The sequence below is a fragment of the Capra hircus genome, chromosome 28 (genome assembly GCF_001704415.2).
Source record: "Capra hircus breed San Clemente chromosome 28, ASM170441v1, whole genome shotgun sequence".
In the NCBI taxonomy this organism is placed as follows: Eukaryota; Metazoa; Chordata; class Mammalia; order Artiodactyla; family Bovidae; genus Capra; species Capra hircus.
The window spans coordinates 4,031,623-4,054,282 of record NC_030835.1 but is presented as its reverse complement, the minus strand read 5'-3'; the positions used below and the strand labels follow the sequence as shown (position 1 = coordinate 4,054,282).

The 22,660-nt window shown below is 41.1% G+C and overlaps 1 protein-coding gene across 3 annotated transcripts in view; it reads left to right on the top strand.

Annotated features, from left to right (window-relative positions):
* Window positions 1-22,660, top strand: part of FAM35A (family with sequence similarity 35 member A) — a 103,636-nt gene that overhangs the window by 16,272 nt on the left and 64,704 nt on the right. For all 3 annotated transcript variants that reach the window (XM_018042573.1, XM_018042572.1, XM_018042570.1), the window contains one exon: window positions 15,152-15,256. The gene's annotated coding sequence lies outside the window, so the exon portion shown is untranslated. The remainder of the gene's footprint in view (window positions 1-15,151; window positions 15,257-22,660) is intronic.

Genomic DNA, 22,660 nt, shown 5'->3' with positions numbered 1-22,660 from the left:
TCTGAAGACCTGCAAGACCTTCTGGGACTAATACCAAAAAACGATGTCCTTTTCATCATAGGGTATTGAAATGCAAACGTAGGAAGTCAAGAGATACCTGAAGTAGCAGGCAATTTTGGCTTTGGAGTACAAAATGAAGCAGGGCAAAGGCCAACAGAGTTTTGCCAAGACAGTGCCCTAGTTATAGCACCCTCCTCCAACAACACAAGAGACAACTATATACATGGACATCACCAGATGGTCAATACTGAAATCAGATGGGTTGTATTCTTTGCAGTTGAAGGTGGAGAAGCTCTATACAGTCAGCAAAAACAAGACCGGGAGCTGACTGTGGCTCAGATCATGAGCTCCCTACTGGAAAATTCAGACTTAAATTGAAGAAAGTAGGGAAAACCACTAGACCATTCAGGTATGACCTAAATCAAATCCCTTATGATTATACAATGGAGGTGACAAATAGATTCAAGGGATTAGATCTGATAGACAGAGAGCCTGAAGAACTATGGATGGAGGTTCATAACACTGTACAGGAGGCGGTGACTAAAACCATCCCCAAGAAAAAGAAATACAAGAAGGCAAAATGGCTCTCTGAGGAGGACTTACAAATAGCTGAGAAAAGAAGAGAAGCGAAAGGCAAAGGAGAAAAGGAAAGATATACCCATCTGAATGCAGAGTTCCAAAGAATAGCAAGGGTAGATAAGAAAGCAAGCCTTCTTAAGTGAACAATGCAAAGAAATAGAGGAAAATAATAGAATGGGAAAAACTAGAGATCTCTTCAAGGACATTAGAGATACTAACAGAACATTTCATGCAAAGATGGGCACAGTAAAGAACAGAATTGGTAAAGACCTAACAGATGCAGAAGAGGTTAAAAAGATGTGGCAAGAATATACAGAAGAACCGTATAAAAAAGGTCTTAATGACACGGACAACCATGATGGTGTGGTCACTCACCTAGAGCCAGACGTCTTGGAGTATGAACTCAAGTGGGCCTTAGAAAGCGTTACTACAAACAAAGCACGTGGAGGTGATGAAATTCCAACTGAGCTCTTTCAAATCCTAAAAGATGGTGTTGTTAAAAGTGCTGCACTTTGGAGATTTGGAAAACTCAGCAGTGGCCACAGGACTGGAAATGGTCAGTTTTCATTCCAATCCCAAAGAAAGGCAACGCCAAAGAATGTTCAAACTACTGTACAATTGTACTTGTTTCACATGTTAGGAAGGTAATGCTCAAAATCCTTCAAGCTAGGCTTCAACAGTATGTGAGCTGAGAATTTCCAGATATACAGTGGATTTAGAAAAGGCAGATCAGATTGCCAGCATCCATTGGATCATAGAAAAAGCAAGGGAATTCCAGAAAAACATCAACTTCTGTTTCATTGACTACACTGAAGCCTTTGACTGTGTGGATCACAACAAACTGGAAAATTCTTAAAGAGGTGGGAATACCAGACTACCTGACCCGCCTCTTGAGAAACCTGTATGCAGGTCAAGAAGCAATAGTTAAGTTAGAACCTTACATGGAACAACAGACTGGTTCCAAATCAGGAAATGAGTACATCAAGGCTGTATATTGTTACCCTGCTTATTTAACGTATATGCAGAGTGAGTGAAGTCGCTCAGTTGTGTCCAACTCTTTGCGACCCCATAGACTATAGCCTACCAGTCTCCTCCGACCATGGGATTTTCTGGAGTGGGTTGCCATTTCCTTCTCCAGAGGGTCTTCCTGACCCAGGGATTGAACCCTGGTCTCCCGTATTGTAGGCAGACGCTTTATCATCTGAGCCACCAGGGAAGCCCTGTGCAGAGTACATCATGTGAAATGCTGGGCTGGATGAACCGTAAGCTGGAATCAAGATTGCTGGGAGAAATATCAACAACTTCAGATATGCAGATGATACCACTCTAATGGCAGAAAGTGAAGAGGAACTAAAGAGTCTCTTGATGAAGGTAAAAAAGGAGGGTGAAAAAGCTGGCTTAAACTCAACACTCAAAAAACTAAGATCATGGCATCCAGTCCCATCAGTTCAGTTCAGTTCAGTTCAGTCACTCAGTCATGTCCAACTCTTTGAGACCCCGTGGACTGCAGCATGCCAGGCTTCCCTGTCCATCACCAACTCCCAGGGCTTACTCAAACTCGCATCCATTGAGTTGGTGATGCCATCCAACCATCTCATCCTCTATGTCCCCTTCTCCTTCCACCTTCAATCTTTCCCCCTAGCATCAGGGTCTTTTCCAAGGAGTCGGTTCTTCACATCAGGTGGCCAAAGTATTGGAGTTTCAGCTTCAGCAGCAGTCCTTCCAATGAATATTCGGGACTGATTCCTTTAGGATGGACTGGTTTGATCTCCTTGCAGTCCAACGGACTCTCAAGAGTCTGCTCCAACACCACAGTTCAAAAGCATCAATTCTTCGGAACTCAGCTTTCATGACTATTGGAAAAACTATAGCTTTGACTAGATGGATCTTTGTTGCCAAAGATCCGTCTGCTTTTTAATGATGAAAGTAAAAGTGGAGAGTGAAAAAGTTGGCTTCAAACTGAACATTCAGAAAATGAAGATCATGGCATCTGGTCCCATTACTTCATGGCAAATAGATGGGGAAACAGTGGAAACAGTGGAAACAGTGTCAGACTTTATTTTTTGGGGCTCCAAAATCACTGCAGATGGTGACTGCAGCCATGAAATTAAAAGACGCTTACTCCTTGGAAGAAAAGTTATGACTGACCTAGATAGCATATTCAAAAGCAGAGACATTGCTTTGCTGACTAAGGTCCATCTAGTCAAGGCTATGGTTTTTCCTGTGGTCATGTATGGATGTGAGACTTGGACTATAAAGAAAGCTGAGCACTGAAGAATTGATGCTTTTGAACTGTGGTGTTGGAGAAGACTCTTGAGAGTCCCTTGGACTGCAAGGAGATCCAACCAGTCCATTCTGAAGGAGATCAGCCCTGGGATTTCTTTGGAAGGAATGATGCTAAAGCTGAAACTCCAATACTTTGGCCACCTCATGCGAAGAGTTGACTCATTGGAAAAGACTCTGATGCTGGGAGGGATTGGGGGCAGGAGGAGAAGGAGACAACAGAGGATGAAATGGCTGGATGGCATCACTGACTCGATGGACATGAGTCTGAGTGAACTCTGGGAGTTGGTGATGGATAGGGAGGCCAGGCGTGCTGCGATTCATGGGGTCACAAAGGGTCGGACACGACTGAGCGACTGAACTGAATTGAACTGATGGGACTGGATGCCATGATCTTAGTTTTTTGAATGCGGAGGTTTAAGCCAACTTTTTCACTGTCCTCTTTCACTTTCATCAAGATGCTCTTTACTTCTTCTTTGCTTTCTGCCATAAGGGTGGTGTCATCTGCATATCTGAAGTTATTGATATTTCTCCTGACAATCTGTGGCAACCGGACAGTGACCACAACCTTGGAATAAAAACACTTTCTCCTTGGAAGAAAAGCTATGATGAACCTAGATAGAGTGTTAGAAAGCAAAGGCATCACTTTGCTGACAAAGGTCCATATAGGCAAAGCTGTGGTTTTTCCAGTAATCATGTACGGATGTGAGAGTGGCTATACTATTGATCTTGAGGTCACTGCTCTGTCCTCACAGGAGGACATGCTTTCAGGTGGTCATGTGACCTTAATCCCTTGTTCCTCAGGCTGCAGATGATTGATTGCCTTTTGGGAAGGTACCTTTGGATAGCACGTGCCTTTTGGCTAGCCATGGCTAATCTAAATGCTAGCCAGAAACCTGTGATGCGATGTGGTCAGAAAGATGACTTTCTAATTTTAATTTCATTTCTCATTTATGTGTATCTTTGTAATATCTTTGCTCTACTTTTTAAATGTGGTCCAAGTGTTTTCTTTTTCAAAACAAAAAAATCCTGATCAAAATGGTATGAAATAGTTTGTTGTTGTTTCGTTGTTAAGTTGTAAGCGACTGTTTTGCGACCCCATGAGCTGTAACCCGCCAGACTCCTCTTGTCCACGGGATTTCCCAGGCAAGAATACTGGAGTGGGCCGCCATTTTCTTCTCCAAGGGATCTTCCCAACTCAGGGATCAAACCCTCACCTCCTGCAGGCATCTTCTTTACTGCTGAACCATCAGGGAATCCCATGAATTCCACAGCTACATCGTAGTTCACTGTGGTTGGAGTGTGAGTTTACGTGTTATTCATCGACTCTACTGACGTACTCTGTTGTGTGTGTGTTCTTTGTGAGTTTTGATTCTAGAGGTGGGGATCTGACATAGGTTCCAGGGTAATTTCAGCTGTTAACCCCTTTAAATACTGTCTCGACCCAATTTTATCATCTCTCACTCTATCTTCTGTGTATCTTACCCATTCTTTATATGCAACTTTTTAGTTTTTTATGCTTTATTCTATAGGCACCTGGGATTAGGAAAAGTGCCACCTTAATCCAAAGTTTGTAATTCCCAGGACCGTGAGACCATGCAAGACTTGGTTACCGGACTTCGGGGACTGGTTCACTTCCGGGTGACTGTTACCGTAGGAGTGTTGCCCTTTGGCGTTCTCGGTTATTGCGGGGATACTCTCTCATTAGACTTGTCATCTTATGTGGGTCCTGTGTGTTGAATTATGTTCCTCACAACCTATGGCACCATCAAACAAAAATTTTAATTTTTCCTCAAGGTCAAATGCCCTCAGATCAAAAGCAGCTCCAGTGCTAATTTATTGTAGGTTCCTGGTTTTCTCACAGAATTTTAACTGGGTATTCCTTACTCTCTTATTATGGCTTAATGACTTTTAAGAATTTGCTTTTTATATTTTGCCTAGTGTTTTTAGTTGTTTTCATAGGGTGAGTTGGCTTGAATCTTGATCATCACTTTGGAGAACTGGAGCTTATGTTGCTATTCACATACTTTAGTTTATCTGCTGTTTATCGTGATTAACTTAAACACACAGACACATCTAAGATACTTTTGTGTTCTTAAAGTTACATTAGTGTTATAAATTCATGTGGAAAGAACTGATATCCTATTACATTATCACTGAACCATGAAAGAGGATAAAGCACTTTCCATTGTATTCAAACAGACTCTGTTGTTCTTCAGAGTTTTTATAGGCTAAATTTTATTCTTATGGACTTTATTTATTTTAATTTAAAAGAGACTTGTCTTGATTCTTTGTCAGATCTGTTTCTGTCCTGTGTTTCTGTTGTAGTGGCTTTCGCCTGGAGAAGGCACCCTCTGGATTTACATACCATCTTTGTAAAACTCTGTAATTGCATTGTTCTTAAAGTAGAAATAGGGACTTACTTATGGTCGTTTATATGACTTTGATATCCAAATTGAATTGTGGTGGTTGCCTGCTTTTACCTGTTTTTCGAAGACTCTTGAATAGCCAGTGCAATCTCTTTTTGAGCGTTATTTATTTACTTTGGCTATGCTGGGTCTTCCTTGCTTTGCACGGGCTTTCTCTGGTTACGGTGATCGGGGGCTGCTCTCCCTTGGGGTGCACGGGCTTATCATTGTGGTGGCTGCTTCTGTTGTGGTGCATGAGCTCGAGGTACACGAGCTTCAGCAGTTGCGCCTCTCAGGGTCTAGAGCACAGGCTTAGTTGCCTTGAGGCAGATGGAATCTTCCCGGACCAGGGACCAAACCTGTGTCCCCTGCATTGGCAGGCAGATCCTTATGTACCACGCCCCCAGGGAAGTCCTACTTTTAATTTTTTTAACTCCTTAATGCTCAGATTTATTAGAAGATTTTAAAGTTTATTTTGACTCTTACATTTTACTTTGTTCATTCATTTATATAAAACTCTTTATTGAGCACCTACTAGTGACCAGACCCTGAGGTGAACAAGACAGACAAGGAAGAACTTTGGAGGTTAGATTGCAAGGAGTGCTGGAGAGGAAGTATCAGGGTTCTGTGCAGCTTCAGATAGGGTGGCCAGAGAGTCTTCTTCAAGGATGAAACATTCCCATTGAAATTGAAGGCTGAGTTGGAGCAACCTGTGTAAAGAGCTCTGGGTATAAGTGAAGGAAAAACACCATGTGGAAAAACCAGGGGAGAGGAAGAGTGTATGTGTGTGTGTCTGGGTGTCTGTGTGTGTCTGTGCACACATTCAGTCATATCTGACTCTTTGCAGCCTCATAGACACTAGCCTGCCAGGCTCCTATGTCCATGGAATTCTCCAGGCAAGAATACTGGAGCGGATTGCCATTTCCCACTCCAAAGGATCTTCCCACCTTAGGGATCGAACTGGCATCTCTCATGTCTCCTGAACTGGCAGGTAGGTTCTTTACCGCTGGCACCACCTGGGAAGCCTGAGGGAGGAAAGACCTTGACACGTCTTGGGAACCAGAGTGATTTCGGTTGTCCAGCTGTAGAACAGCATGCTGTGATTTTGGAGAGGTAGATCATGTCAGCAAGGGCTTTACCGTTTTACTTTTTGTTCAGTGAGAAACTTAATTGAAAGTATAGTGGGCATAAATTTTCTAAGCTACAAATTTGAATGTGCAAACATGTAATTTTCATTTTCTCTCTGTAACTAAAATTACCTTATTTTGGGGGCTTCTTATTCTACTACATAATAGAAAACAGTCTTGCCAGTACCTTCTGGTTTAACTTAGTTAATTCCAGGTTAACTCAGATGTTCAGGTAAATAATCAGTCCTTTAGATAAGTGTTCAGTTTTCTCATACAGCGCCCCCTCTTTTATTTCTGGGGTGGGAAGTATTGACAGAGAAGCCATGTAATATTTTCTGCCATAGAGGTAGGGCCTCTCACCTTTGTGCCATCCTGTGCCCTTGGCCGAAGAAGGCAATGGCACCCCACTCCAGTACTCTTGCCTGGAAAATGCCATGGACAGAGGAGCCTGGTAGGCTGCAGTCCATGGGGTCGCTAAGAGTCGGGCACGACTGAGCGACTTCACTTTTGCTTTTCACTTTCATGCATTGGAGAAGGAAATGGCAATCCACTCCAGTATTCTTGCCTGGAGAATCCCAGAGGCAGAGGAGCCTAGTGGGCTGTTGTCTATGGGGTCGCACAGAGTCGGACACGACTGAAGTGACTTAGCAGCAGCAGTGCCCTTGGCCACTGTGAGTCTGTATCTTATACTGACTTAGTCTTGAATGGCACGGTCTGCTCCGCTGCATCTGAGGCTGATGTCCATGGCCTCTGGTCCTGGTCGGCAAGTCTGTGTTTGCTGGGTCTTCCTTAATCCCAGGCTTTTTTGGGTCCATTGGCCCAAAGCAAACTCCTTAGTGGGTTCCATGTTATGCTGGCATGCTTGGCACTCTGAGGCAGCTTTTCAGGAGTGTGGTCTGGGCGTGTTATTGGCTGTTGCTCCCCTACTGCATTGGATTAGTGTTAGCTGTAAAGTTTTGCCAAAAAGCCTGTAGTTCCCTCATCCATGACTTGGAAAAGGGAAACATAATTATCTTCTATTCCAGATCCTCCCCCACAAACATACTGGAGATCTTCCTCACCCCAGCCTTAGCCCCAGCTGGGACAGGAGATAGAAACTTTGAACTTGTATCTAAGCTATCTCCCAATTCCTCTTTCTCTCTGTACTCCTTCCCTAGGTTTTTATGTCCTCTCATTTGTTGTGGGAGAATTGCATTTTTGTCACCACCTGCCACTTTCTTTATGCTATAGTTTAAAGTATAAAGGCTTCCCTGATAACTCAGTTGGTAGAGCATCCGCCTGCAATGCAGGAGACCCTGGTTCAATTCCTGGGTCAGGAAGATCCACCGGAGAAGGAATAGGCTCCCCCTTCCAGTATACTTGGGCTTTCCTTGCGGCTCAGCTGATAAAGAATCTGCCTGCAATGCGGGAGACCTGGGTGTGACCCCTGGGCTGGGAATATCCCCTGGAGAAGGGAAGGGCTACCCACTCTAGTATTCTGACCTGGAGAATTCCATGGACTGTGTAGTCCCTGGGGTCGCAAAGAGTCAGACACAACTGAGCAACTTTTTCATTCACTTCCCTTACGTGTAAAGTCTGCCAGCCTTTTCCTTGTCTTGGGGTGTGATATTTAAAGCCATGGTTTTAGTGTTTAAAAAACTCTTTTTACTCTTAAACCTTCAGATACTGCCACTGAAATGCTTAGCTTTCAAAAGTGATGGTTTCAGTGGATTAAAGAACTAACTAAAAGAGCTGAAACTATAAAAAAAAAAACTTAGAAAAAATGTAGGTACAGATATTTATGATCTTAGATTAGGCAGAGCTTCCTTAAATAGGACACAAAAGGCACAAGTAGCCAAAGAAAAAAATAGATAAGTTGGATTTCATCAAAATTTAAAACTTTGGTTATCAAGGGATGTTATCAAGATAGTGAAATATACAAGTACCTATATCTTTTCATAGAGAATAAAACCAATGAAATCCTGATTCTAGAACTCAGGACAGAATTCTCAGCTATAGATGTGCATTTTGTCATCATTGGTGAGTAGGTAACATAAATATAGTAATCCTGGGACGGATGTGAGATGAGCGTAGAGGGGCGCCAGGGGGAAGTGCAAGCATCTGTGGGCTGAATAGAGAAAGGAAGGGATGATGTGAGAGATTGAAAGAAGAATATGAATTACCATAGAAGTTTCCCCAACTTGATTCCAAGTTTCTTGAGGGCCAAGATTGTCATATTCATCATTTTATCCCCAATTGTTATCATAAAGTAGGTTTTCAGTAAATGTCATTAAATGAAGACAGAGAAGTTTTAGGAAAAGCGTGCTCAGCAGTGTCAAATGTAGAAAATAGTTTGGCTGCAATGAGGACAGAGCAGCAAGTAGGTGATTGATCATCTTCTGTGGAATAATTTCAGTGAAATCTCTGTGGTAGAGATAAATGCCAGGTTGCTGAGAACTGGAGTGAATGGTTGTGAGAGAGTGGAAGCAGTAAGTACAGATATTCTTTTCAAAAAGCTTATAGAGCTATAGGATCATAGGTAGAGGGCATGGTGTATCAAGAGAAAGTTCAGCATATTTATGTGTTAAATGGAGAGAGTCAGAGGAAGGGAGAAGTTGATGATACAGGAAGAAGGAGGAGGTGTGTGAAATTGGTTGACATTGTCCTTATGCATGGAGAGAGCAGAATGAGGATACTAGGTTTGAGTGGCAATAGGAATATTGTTCCCACCACAGTAGGGATAAAGGAAGGAAGGATGGTGCAGATGGAGAAGAGTGAGGGACGCGGGGCGTCAGTACACTTGAGTAGCTTTTCATGAAGTGGGGGGACCACCTCATCAGTCGAGATCATAGGAGATGATGATTGTAGGAGAGAGTTTGAGGGAAAAGGGAGAAGTTCTTTTTTTTTTTAATGTTTAATTATTTATTTAGCTGTGTGGTGTGTCTGAGTCCTGACATGAGGGTTTTTCTAGTTGTGGTGTGCAGGCTTCTCTCCAGTTAAACAGGTCACAGGCTCATCTTTCAGGATTTGAAATAGCTCAACTGGAATTCTATCACCTCCACTAGCTTTGTTCATAGTGATGCTTTCTAAGGCCCACTTGACTTCACATTCCGGGATGTCTGGCTCTAGATGAGTGATCACACCATCGTGATTATCTTAGACGTGAAGATCTGTTTTGTACAGTTCTTCTGTGTATTCTTGCCACCTCTTCTTAATATCTTCTGCTTCTGTTAGGTTCAGATCATTTCTGTCCTTTATCGAGCCCATGTTTGCATGAAATGTTCCTTTGATATCTCTCATTTTCTTGAAAAGATCTCTAGTCTTTCCCATTCTGCTGTTTTCCTCTATTTCTTTGCATTGATCACTGAGGAAGGCTTTCTTATCTCTTCTTGCTATTCTTTGGAACCCTGCATAGTGTGATTAGATTGACTAATTTTCTGTGATTATGGTTTCAGTGTGTCTGCCCTCTGATGCCCTCTTGGAACACCCACCGTCTTACTTGGGTTTCTCTTACCTTGGACGTGGGGTATCTCTTCATGGCTGCTCCAGCAAAGCGCAGCTGTTGCTCCTTACCTTGCATGAGGGGTATCGCCTCACCAGCCGCCCCTCCTGACCTTGAATGTGGAATAGCTCCTCTAGGCCCTCCTCCTCCTTGGGCGTGGGGTAGTTATGGTATTACAGGCTTAGTTGCCCCAAGGCATGTGGGATCTTAGTTATGGTATTACAGGCTTAGTTGCCCCAGGGCATGTGGGATCTTAGTTCCCAGACCAGAAGTTGAACCAGTGTCTCTTGGATTGCAAGGTGAATTCTAAACTACTGGGCCACTAGGGAAATGCAGGAAGGGAGAATTTCAAGAAGGCCATTGAGAGAAATGAGAGGGCTAACTGAATTGGATTATTACTTAGAAGAATCGTAATAATAATTTTTCATGGCTCTGGTATATTTAGTTGTCAGGTGATTTTTCCCCCCTATCTCTCAGGCCTCACCAGCCTGAGGGTTTGAGCGGACAAGCTGAGCAATTGGATTGATTTTAGTTTGAGTTTACAGCCCAGTGTAGCAGACAAAGGATGAAAGAAATTTCAGTAGTGTGAGCATTTGGAGTTCTGGGCCACTGAGGATAGGCGGAGTAGGAAACAAATGAAACCAGGAAGTAGCTTCTGTAGTAGTGGCTGAGACGTGGGTATTGAAATTTGAGATTAAATAGGAGAAGCCCTTGCTGGTATGGCTGAAGGTGAGATCTGGCTACGGGTTTCTGAAGTGGAGAGATGGTAAAGATTCCTGGAGTTGGAGGAGATAAGGAAACTGTAGAGCTAAACTTTTATAGGAGTTAGCTAAACAGGAAGTGAGTTGCTCAGAATGGTGGCAGAGCAAGGGGTGGAAAAATACTGAACCATGTTCCAAAGCCGTTAGTGATTGTGAAAGAGTGACCAGAAAGACAGGTGATGACAAGGGGAGAGACCTAACAGATGGCCTAACTCTCAGAAGATGTGCTTTTATTTGAGGGTGAAGAACTGTGCTGGTGAGTAAGGCCTAACTGCCATGCTTCACATGGCCTCGCTGGTGGCTTAGAGATTAAAGCATCCGCCTGGAATGCAGGAGACCCGGGTTCAATCCCTGGGTTGGGAAGATCCCCTGGAGAAGGAAAATGGCAACCCACTCCAGTACTCTTGCCTGGAGAATCCCATGGGAGAAGCCTGGTAGGCAGTCCATGCGGTCGCAAGGCTTCATGTTTGCTGAGTGGGGAGAGATTAGCTTGCACCCAGATTAGTTTTGAAAACAAGACTGCTGGCAACCAATTTAAGTTGGTTGGGGTTTAGGGTATTTGTTTGCAGTGAAACAGTGGAAAGGGTTATTAAGAAGTACAGCTATGGGGGGCGTGTGATGGTTAAAGAGGGAGAGAGTACCGAGTAGGAATGAGATCAGAGTGCAGCAGGAAAGAGGGATTAATTGAAGGGGCGTACGTTTCAGATGATTGTAAGAACGTGGTGGTCTTAGCTAATCTCAAAATTTTTATTAATTTTCTGGGAAAATGCCTTGATGCTGACAGATTGAAATTCTGGGTTATGCACAAAGCTCGATGACTTCATTATTTTCAGGTCTATTTGGCAGCGTTTAGCTGTCTGTGGCCTTTGCGCAGAATGTCATAAAGAACCCTAGCATGGGACTGTTTTCTTTTATGGCAAGGCTTAGCCTTGGGATAGGAGGAAGGCAGGGGTGGAATTGATTGGTGTTCACTTGATTTTTTGACCTTGACAAACTGGTCTCTAAGGGGTTTGTATATAGGTAGAGATAAGCCTAAGTTCAAATTGAAATGAGAAATCTTTAGGTCTTCAGACCTTTGCACAGTGGGCACCAGGTTGAGGAGTGTAAAAGTTTCTGAATCACAAAAGGAGGTCACAAATACCAATATGTATAGTTCTTGATTTCTTTAGAGGTATGTGAATTTAGTAACGTTGTAGCAATAGCTAATCCATATTTAAGTTATAAATATAACCTGAAATGCTACATATTAAATGTCTTTTTTTTTTTTTTGGCTGCACTGTATGACTTGTGGGATCTTGATTCCCTGAGCAGGGACTGAACTCGGGCCACAGCAGTGAAAGCACCAATTCCTTAAATATCTATTTCTGGAATTTTGAAAATGTATCAATTCATAAAGTTGCAAAACTCTTAAGTGTTTTACCTCCCCAAATGCCTTAAAACCAAAGGTGATACTACATTAATCTTTGGCATATTTAAAATATGTTTTCAGACTTTCTCAGGTCACAGAATACTTTGAATCATGATTCATCATGTTTCTCTAGAACAAAAAACAGTGACCGACTTTATTTTCTTGCGCTCCAAAACCACTGCAGATGGTGACTGCAGCCATGAAATTAAAAGATGCTTGCTCCTTGGAAGAAAAGCTATGACCAACCTAGACAACATATTAAAAAGCAGAGATGTTCCTTGATTGACAAATGTCCATCTAGTCAAAGCTATGGTTTTTCCAGTAGTCATGTATAGGTGTGAGAGTTGGACTGTAAAGAAAGCTGAGCACCGAAGAACTGATGCTTTTGAACTGTGGAGTTGGGGAAGACTCTTGAGAGTCTCTTGGACTGCAAGGAGATCAAGCCAGTCAATCCTAAAGGAAATCAGTCCTGAATATTCATTGGAAGGACTGATACTGAAGCTGAAGCTCCAATACTTTGGCCACCTGATGGGAAGAACTGACTCATTGGAAAAGACCCTGATGCTGGGGAAGATTGAAGGCGGAGGAGAAGGGGATGACAGAGGATAAGATGGTAGGATGACATCAGTGACTTGATGGACATGAGTTTGAGCAAGCTCTGGGAGTTGGTGATGGACAGGGAAACCTTGTGTGCTACATTCGATGGGGTCGCAAAGAGTCAGACACGACTGAGTGACTGAACTGAACTGAACTGAACTTGGAAGAAAAACTAAGGAATATTGAGGCGCTTCCCAGGTTGGCAAAGAGTTGGACACAACTGTGCATACACACACGCACGCACATAAAAGAAATATTGACGTGTGGGATTTCACTGTACAAACCAAGAACAGCTTTGCTAGCAAGAAAACATGGCTGTTTTGTATGTGTGACCGTCTCTGCCTCTCGCAAAATAAGAAAAAACCTTTGAAAGAAATCACATTTCGCACTTTTCCCATCTTTGCCCACTAAGCCAGTTTGCTTCTCACTGTTTCTTTTGTCATTTAGTAGAACTTTTTAGCTCAAAGGCAAGTGGTGTCAAGTTAGACTTAAGCAAAATCGATATACTCAGTAAAGAAACTTGGAAAACATAGAGAAGTAGGAAGAAGGCTCACCTTATGGCTCAGATCAACCATAGCTGATGTCTGGCTGTATTTTTAGATTGAATTTTTCTCTTAAATTTTGATTCCTTAGTGTTTTGTTGGCTTTTATAAAATTATGCTTATACTTCAAAAGTAAACTAGTGACTTGCTTTTCCACATAGCATTATTCATCATCTTTAAAATAGAATTTGTAATGACTGTATAGTGCAACTAATGTGCCATCTTTGTTTAATTCTTCCCCGAAAATTAGACTTTTGTGTGCTTGTTTATGGCTGCGCCGCACAGCTTGCAGAATCTTAGTTCCCCCACCAGGGATGGAATCCGCACCCTCAGCAGTGAGCGTGGAGTCGTAACCACTGGACTGCCAGGGAGCTCCCTAGACATTTTCAGCATTTCTAATTTTCCACAATATTAAACAATGTTGTAATATGTGTATTTATATAAGATTTTATCTTGTATTCTCATTTATCTTCATAGTGTAGATTCTTGAGAATTAATGTGTTTGATCAAAGGAAGTAAGCATTTCTGAATATCCTGACACATACTGCTTAGAAAAAATTTTAAATGGAAGCATAGCATAATTAGCACTTTCGGTAATGACTGTTGCTGTTTAGTGGCTAAGTCATGTCTTACTCTTTTTGCTACCCCTTGGACTGTAGCCTAGTAGGCTTCTCTATCCATGGGGATTCCCAGGCAAGAATACTGGAGTCGGGTTATCATTTCCTTCTCCAGGGGATCTTCCTGACCCAGGGATTGAAACTGTGTCTCCTGCCTTGGCAGGTTGATTCTTTACCACTGAGCCACCAGGGAAGACTGGTAATGACTAAATTTGCCAAATGAACACAATAAATACCAAATGGAAAAACACTATGATTTGAATATTGACTTCAAGTCTATACAACAGATGTGAGACTTAGATATATCTTGATAATGGAAACCATACATGTCTTTATTCAAATGGCCGTAGATTGGATGAGGACGAATAGTTTCCACACAGTATTGTAGATAATTGAATGACTACTATGATGAGACATGATCAGATGAAGCCAGTGAAGGTTATGAGAATGGAAAATAAAACGATGTTCCATTCTACTACATGTACCGGTTCCAGTCACCAAACCCATATGCTACAATCGGCAAAGATATTACTGGCCTGGTGGCTTAGTGGTAAAGATTCTGCATGCAATGCAGGAGACTTGCAAGAGACACAGGTTTGATCACTGGGTCGGGAAGATCCCCTGGAGAAGGAAATGACAACCCACTCCATTATTCTTGCCTGGGTAATCCCATGGACAGAGGAGCCTGGCTGTTTGCAGTCCATGGGGTCACAAGTAGTCAGACACGACTGAGCATCTAAAGAACAACAACCACAAATTAAAGATACAACATAGGAACATCCAGATGGAAGCGATGAGTAGAGCAAGGTGGGGGGGCAGGAGTGTGGAGCTTCCTGGGCGATCGTCCGACACGCCACCTTTCCAGCACCTCATTGTGTTCACCTGGGAATCGTTAACCTTGCTATTTTTTTAAACAAATTTAATTTTAGTGATGGAATTCTTTATTGTTTCTCAGGGTACTTTTTGTTTGTTTTGTTTTAATTTTTTTGTTAAAAAATTTTTTTTTTGTTTAAAAATTTTTTTTTTTGTTTAAAAAATTTTTTAGTTTAAAAAACATTAACCAGTCTTTTTGAAGGATGGTCTGTGAAAAGTGGGTTCTATCGTATAAGTTTGGGAAACTGCATTCTATAAATATCCCTTGACTGCTTGGCCATTTATAATGAACATCAACTTTCATCAGCTTAATAGAGACTTAGGGAAATTATTTTAGTACTAATAATTTAACCTGTATCAAGCACTTACTATTTTAAGGCTCTGTTCTAAGAACCCCAGATGTATTAATCATTCAATCTTTTTAGCAAGTCTGTCTTATGCAGTTATTTCCTTTTTTTTTTTTCTTTTTTAACAGATGAGAAGACTGACACCAAGAATGATGAAATGACATGCTCAAAATCCGATGGCTAGGCTAGGAAGTGAAGAGTTGGAATTCAAACCCAGATATTCCAGGCTCCAGGTACTATGTTGTACTTTTTGTTACCAGTGAAGTTCAGCATTTCTCAAACTTGTTTGTTGCTTTTTTTCCCTACTTGAAAGCCTATTTTAAATGGAAGGTTTTTTTTTTTTTTTTTTTTTAACTTTTTGACTGTGTCTCGTGGCCTGTGGGATCCTAGTTCCCCAACTGGGGATCAAACCTGTGCCCACTGCATTGGAAGTGTAGAGTCTTAACCACTGGACCCCCTTGAAGGTATTTGTATATTCTTTTTTGCAGTGACTGTCCTAGGGATTTTTAAAAGGTCAACATCACCCTATAGTACTTTTGAGGTACTAAAACAGTTCATAATCGAAATCATTATTTTACTCTGCTTTCTCTGTTCTGATATTATATTATCATAGTGAAATAAATTAAGAAACTGACAGGTAGTTCCCTGGAGCATTATAATGATGGGCATCAGAGTCTGAACCTTGGCTCTGCCTATTTGTTAGCTAGGTGACCTTAGAAAAGGTACTTCATTTCTCAAAGCTTCTGTTTCTTTCTCTAAAAGGTTAATATCTTACAAAGTGGCTGTGAGAACTAAATGAGAAAATCATGTAGTACGTGACAAATAGAAGGGTCTCAGTAAGTGTTAATTACCCTTTTTTTTTTTTTTAAAGGCATCTCAGTTCTTTACCATGAATGATTATGAAAACAGTTGGGAAAGAAAAATCAGTTTTAAATTTAAACTGTCTCAGTGTTTATGCTGATATCAGCTACATTTCTGATAAAGTGATGTTGTCATGATACAGGTTGTATGGGAGTTAAAACCAGTTTCCTTCCGGCTTTCCAACTGACATAATACGCAAAACCTGACTGGGCAAACATAGGCCTATTTATTAGATCACTTATTATTAATGTTAAACTAGCTTTGGTGCTGACTTCTCCGGTTCTTTTTGAAATTTCACTGTTGTCATTTAAAATCTGACAGAGTTCAAAAGCTTTGTAAAATGCTTAATGGTTTAAATCATCCTTCAGAACATAGAAAGTATATTTTCCAAAGGGGTGTTCTCTATCTAGCAATATGCTCAAAATCATGCAGGAGGACGGAATTGCTTATGTTTTCACATTTACTACTGGAGGATTATTCAGTTTTTATGGCAATCGACTTTATGCTTTAGGAGAAGTATTTTTAACATATGTAACCAAAGTATGCATAATCATTTAAAACAAAGCTACAAGAGAAATCTATAGGGCGTTTTCAATTTCACAGTGATTACCGCCCGAGCGAAAAGAAGGTGGGTTTGGGTTGAGCTGTGTGTGTGTTCACTTGTGTTGGCTCTTTATGATCCCATGGACTGTAGCTCACCAGGCTCCTCCCTCCATGGGATTATCCCAGCAAGAATACTGGAGTGGGTTGCCATTTCTTTCTCCAGGGGAATCTTCCCGACGCAGGGATTGAACCCACGTCTCCTGAGGCTCCTGCCTTGCAGGAGGAGTCTTTACTGTTGAGCTACCTGGGAAGCCCTTGAGCTGTTTGTAGGGGATCTCTAACATTCTATTCTAAGTGCCTTGGAATAGCCCAGGTACATCATAAACACTCAGTAAATATTTATGGACCGATTGAGTTTGATTTCTAATCCCAGCCATATACCTTGCAACTTCTGTAACCTTGGACTTTCTTGTACCTTCTAAACTTCCGTTTCCTCTTAAGTTAAAAAAAAAAAAAAAAGAGAGAGAGAAGTATCAATATTAACTTCCCAGGATTGTTGTAATAGTTAAATGTTCATGCATTAAAATAGCCAGCCCAGCACAGGGCGTGTTCCCCAGATACCTCAATAATGTTCTTTTCAAGCACTCTTTTTGTTTCTCATTACCTAAATATGTAGTTGTATTCAAGGGTGTTTACACTCTTGAAAAAAATGAATGTTTATTAAACTGAAATTATATTCCTTTGTCGCCCATACTTGAAATATTTCGGCAAAAAACGATTGTATGTTTGTTAGACTTTGGTTTGAATCTTGTCTTTAGTGTTGGGACCTTAGGGAAGTTATTTAGCCTCCCTGTAAGGTATTATGAAGCTGAAATGAGCAAAATATATAACGCCTCTAGTTCATTTCCTGGTTTGCATAAGCCCCAAATAGATATTATTTCTTTAAGTTGAAACTGTCATTTAGGCTGCTAATTTGCATAATTGATTCATGTAGCTCTAGAGCCTACTCTATTCAAGCCCCACTTGAGCAAACAGGAAGACTGTCAGTGGACGCTGGGACAGTTATCATGTAGGCGACTGAATTCGGCCTTGGGTCTTTTTTGTGGCTCAGTGGCAAAGAGTCCATCTGCCAATGCAGGAGACTGGGGTTCGATCCCTGGGTCGGGAAGATCCCCTGGAGAAGGAAATGGCAACCTACTCTAGTATTCCTGCCTGGGAAATCCCACGGAGCGAGGACACTGGCAGGCTGTAGTCCGTGAAGTCACAAGAGTCATACACAACTTAGCAACTAAACAAAAACAACAAATTAGGTTCAGCAGAAGCAGTATTTTCTATTGTAATTGAAGTAGAATAAATTAGTCGGGTTATTATTGCACTAGGCTTCCCTGGTGGCTCAGACTGTAAAGAATCCACCTGCAGTGCGGGAGACCTGGGTTTGATCCCTGGATTAGGCAGATCTCCTGGAGAAGGGCATGGCAACCACTCCAGTATTCTTGCCTGGAGAATCCCACGGACAGAGGAGCCTGGCGGGCTGCAGTCCATGGGGTCACAAAGAGTCGGACACGCCTGAACGACTAAGCAACAACGTTGCACGTGGCATGGCCGTTTTTTGATGTTGTCTTTTTTGAATGTCAGAATTTTAAAAAATGAATGTCAGAGACAGGTTCATGAGAACTCAAGGAGACCAGGTAAATTTTGCTATGTAAAGTTTTTCATCTTTTGCTGATCTTCTTCATTAGAAATAAACATGTTCCTCCCCTTTACTAAAATTCAACATGTGATATTGGTAAGCCAAATTTAGTAAAACCTTCTGCCATTTTAAAATTCACTTGAATTGTTTAGATACAATATAAAATCGATTTCTACCGTGGCAGATTAAGCATTGCAAAGCTGGTGATAAGAATTTTATGTGAACTCCTGACAAATAGAAAAGATTATTGAGCATGGTAGAAAAAGGTTTACTTTTGAAAATGTTCCTAATGTCCTTAACAATAAGATTTTTAAAGGGATACTAAAAGATCAGTGTTTGTTTTGGGAGGTAACCCTCTCTGATAAGATGTTAACATCTGTTTTCTGTTTTGTAGGGTTTCTTTCATTTATTAGAATGTAACTCACAGAACATAACAGTTTCAGTGGCTTTGAATACTTTCATTGTCATGCAGCTATCACCATGATCTGGTTCCAGAAGTTTTTCATCACCCTCAAAGGACACCCCCTTAAATTTTCTCCCTTCTCCTAGCCCCTGGCAGCCATACCTCTGCTTTTATCTCTGTGAATTTGCCTTTTCTGAGCAATTCATATAAATGACAGTCATACAATATATTGCCTTATGTGTCTGGTTCCTCTCTCACAAAGTATATTTTCAGAGTTTGCTTGTAACGTGGCATATCAGTTCAGTTCAGGCACTCAGTCGTATCTGACTCTTTGCGACTCCATGGACTGCAGCACGCCAGGCTTCCCTGTCCATCACCAACTCCCGGAGCTTGTTCAAATGCATGTCCATCGAGTCAGTGATATCATCCTACCATCTTATCCTCTGTTGTCCCCTTCTCCTCCTGCCTTCAATCTTTCCCAGCATCAGTGTCTTTGCCAGTGAGTCAGTTCTTTGCATCAGGTGTCCAAAGTATTGGAGCTTCAACATCAGTCCTTCCAATGAATATTCAGGACTGATTTCCTCTAGGATTGACTGGTTGGATCTCCTTTCAGTCCAAGTGACTCTCAAGAGTTTGCTCCAATACCAGAGTTAAAAAACATCAGTTCTTTGGTGCTCAGCTTTCTTTATGGTCCAACTCTCACATCCATACATGACTATTGGAAAAACCATAGCTTTGACTAGACAGACCTTTGCTGGCAAAGTAATGTCTCTGCTTTTTAATATGCTGTCTAGGTTGATCATAGCTTTTCTTCCAAGGAGTAAGCTTCTTTTAATTTCATGGCTGCAGGCACCATGTGCAGTGATTTTAGAGCCCCCCCAAAATAAAGTCTGTCACTGTTTCCATCGTTTCCCCATCTATTTGTCATGAAGTGATGGGACCAGATGCCTTGATCTTAGTTTTTTGAATGATGAGTTTTAAGCCAACTTTTTCACTCTCCTCTTTTACTTTCATCAAGAGGCTCTTTAGTTCTTCTTCGCTTTCTGCCATAAGGGTGGTGTCATCTGCGTATCTGAGGTTACTGATATTTTTCCCAGCAATCTTGATTCCAGCTTGTGTTTCATCCATATCAGTACTTTGTAGCTATTCTCGGCTGAATAATCCCATTGTAAGGATATACCACATTTGGTTTAACTATTCATCAGTTGATGGATGTTTGGGTTGTTTCCACTTTTTGACTGATAGAAATGATGGTGCTTTGAACATTTGTGTACAAGTTTTTGTGTGTACATGTTTTCAGTTCTCCTTGGTATATACCTGAGATGGGATTGCTAGGTTATATGGCTGCTCTCCTTTTCCTATTTGGAACCAGTCTGTTGTTCCATGTCCAGTTCTAACTGTTGCTTCCTGACCTGCTTACAGACTGAGCGACTGGACTGATGGCGGCTCTGTGTTTAACGTTTTGATAAACTGCTCAAGTGTTTTTTTCTGAAGCAGCTGCGTCATGTTATATAGTTTTTAATGTTATTTAAGACTCTTGGAAGAAATGAGGAAAAAGTTTATGAAAATGTTCACCTAAGAATGTTAGTACTCATGAGGGCCATTCTGGCAAACCGGATGAAGGTCTCAGTCCGTCTCACCTGCTGTACAGAATGAAAGATTAAGACGTGGACGCACATCATAGGAACAATGCCGTCTTTCATGCTCTCTCACTCCTTCACCTGCCCACTTCTCTTAAAAGTTTGGAATATACTTGGAATTGGTGGTGTTTACTTTCACCTAATGAATATGTGACTAAAAGTGACGTGTTACGTTTCCTGCTTTGCTTCTCTTTAGTGAGTTTCATATTGTATTACACAGTTTACTAAAGCAGAGAAGCTGAGCATTGTTCTTTCTGCAGAAAACATTCTTAATCAAAATTCAAAATAGAAAAATAAAATTCAAAGTAGATTTGAATTCTGTTTCAACTTTCTTAGATATAAAAATATTTTTCAAAAATATCACGTAGAGACCTCAGTTATTTTGTGTTACTGTCATGGGTGGTTTAGAGGCGCTTCTGTCTTCTCTGCTGAGGCTGCTGCCCCTGTCTTTTGTTCTCCCTGATCATAATCAACTGTCCAAACAAACTTCACACTTGTTCTAACAAAGATTTATACAGCCTTCATAAATTTACACGGAATGAAATTAGTATAAAGAAATAAAGTATTTTTGTTTCAGTAGGGAAATAGACTTTCAAAGCAGAAGGGACACTCAAGAGAAACAATACTTATGAAATGATTTCTGATATTAGATCAGCACACAAGTGCTTTTCAAGCCTTTCTCATTTAAGGTAACAGTCCATGTGAGTTTTATATTTGAAAGAAGAAATGTGATTATCAGTCATTTCATAAAGCTTGATGTGCACCCTGGTGCTCTAGGATAAATTGATCCTTATTCCTTTCAAGGATGTATCACAGAGATTGAGTCATATTCTTTGAGTAATGAAAAATTAAGGGGTTTCTTGTTTAGGTAAACTCTAAGTTAGTTTTGCAATGTGGACATCGAATATATTGTCTACTAAATTCTATAATTTTAACTGGTAATTTTCAGTTGTTTTCCAGTTATTTTGTTTTTAATATAATTTATGTTATTTTGTTGGGTAATTTTATCTACTTCATTTCTGGAATGCCTGAGTAAAGAACTAGATAAATATTGGGTTTTAATTAGGATTTTTCTTTGAAAATTGAGCCTTTTAATAAGTTTTTAATGTACTTTTTTGGTCTGTCATATTAATTTTTCAGTTGATAACTTTCTTTACTGACTAGAAGTAGTAACAGAAAATGCTTTCTACCACCCTGTAATGTAAATTTTAGATTACGAAATTTACCTCACAAAAATAAAAAATAATTTACTGTGTGATTCAGCAATTCTACTTTTGGAAATATATTCTAAGTGAAATTGCTATCTTGAAGACATATCTGCATCCCTATGTTCATTGCAGTGTTCTTTACCGTAGCCAAGACATGGAAACCATGTAGGTGTTCCGTTGTTGGCTGAGTGGATAAAGGAAGCGTGGTATGTGTATATACAATGGAGTATCATTCAACCACAAAAATAAGGAAATCCTGTCATTTGCAACAACAGGGATGGACCTCAATGGCATATGCTAATTGAAATAAACCAGACAGAGAAAGACAAATACTGTATGATATCACTTATATGTGAAATCTAAGCAAACTGAAGACACAGAAAAAGAGAACAGATTGGTGGTTGTTAGAGGCGGAGGGGAATAGGTGAAGGTGATCAAAAGGTAGGAACTTCCAGACTTACCTGGTGATCCCGTGGTTGGGAATCCCCCTGCCAGTGCACCAGACACGGGTTTGACTCTTGGTCCAGAAAGACTCCATATGCCCTGGGGCAGCTAAGCTCAGGGGCCGTGCTGCTGAAGCCCGCATGCTTTAGAGCTGTGCTCTGCCGCGAGAGAGAAGCCTCCATCGTGAGAAGCTCGCCTGCTGCAGTTAGAGAGCAGCTCTCACAAAAATAAATGCATCAGTTAAAAGGCGCACGCTTCCAATTATAAGGTAAATAAGTTCTGGAGACGTAATGTGCAGTGTGGCGACTACAGTTAGCAACACTTTATTAAATATTTAAAAATTACAAATGGAGAGATCTTCAAAGTTCTCATCACAAGAAAGAAAAGTGTTTATAGCTATGCAGAGTGACGGATATTAACTAAGCTTACAGTGCAGACATTCTGCAGTATATACATATATCACATCTTTATACTGTAGCCCTTGAACCAGTACAATATTTTATACCAATTATGTTTCAGTAAAACTGGGGAGAAATTCTTATCTCAGATACAACATTGATGGCTGGTATTTTTATTTAAAATACTGGTAAAGAGAAAGAAGCAGGGAATTTTGGAGCTCAAGTTTGGTATATGTATAGGGCTTCCGGTAGCTCAGCTGGCAAAGAATCCGCTTGCAATGTGGGAGACCTATGTTCGATCCCTCAGTTGGGAAGATTCGCTAGAGGAGGGCATGGCAACCCTCTCCAGTATTGCCTGGAGAATCCCCATGGACAGAGAAGGCTGGTGGGCTACAGTCCGTGGTGCCACTCAGGGTCTGACATGACTGAGTGACTCAGTACCGCATATAT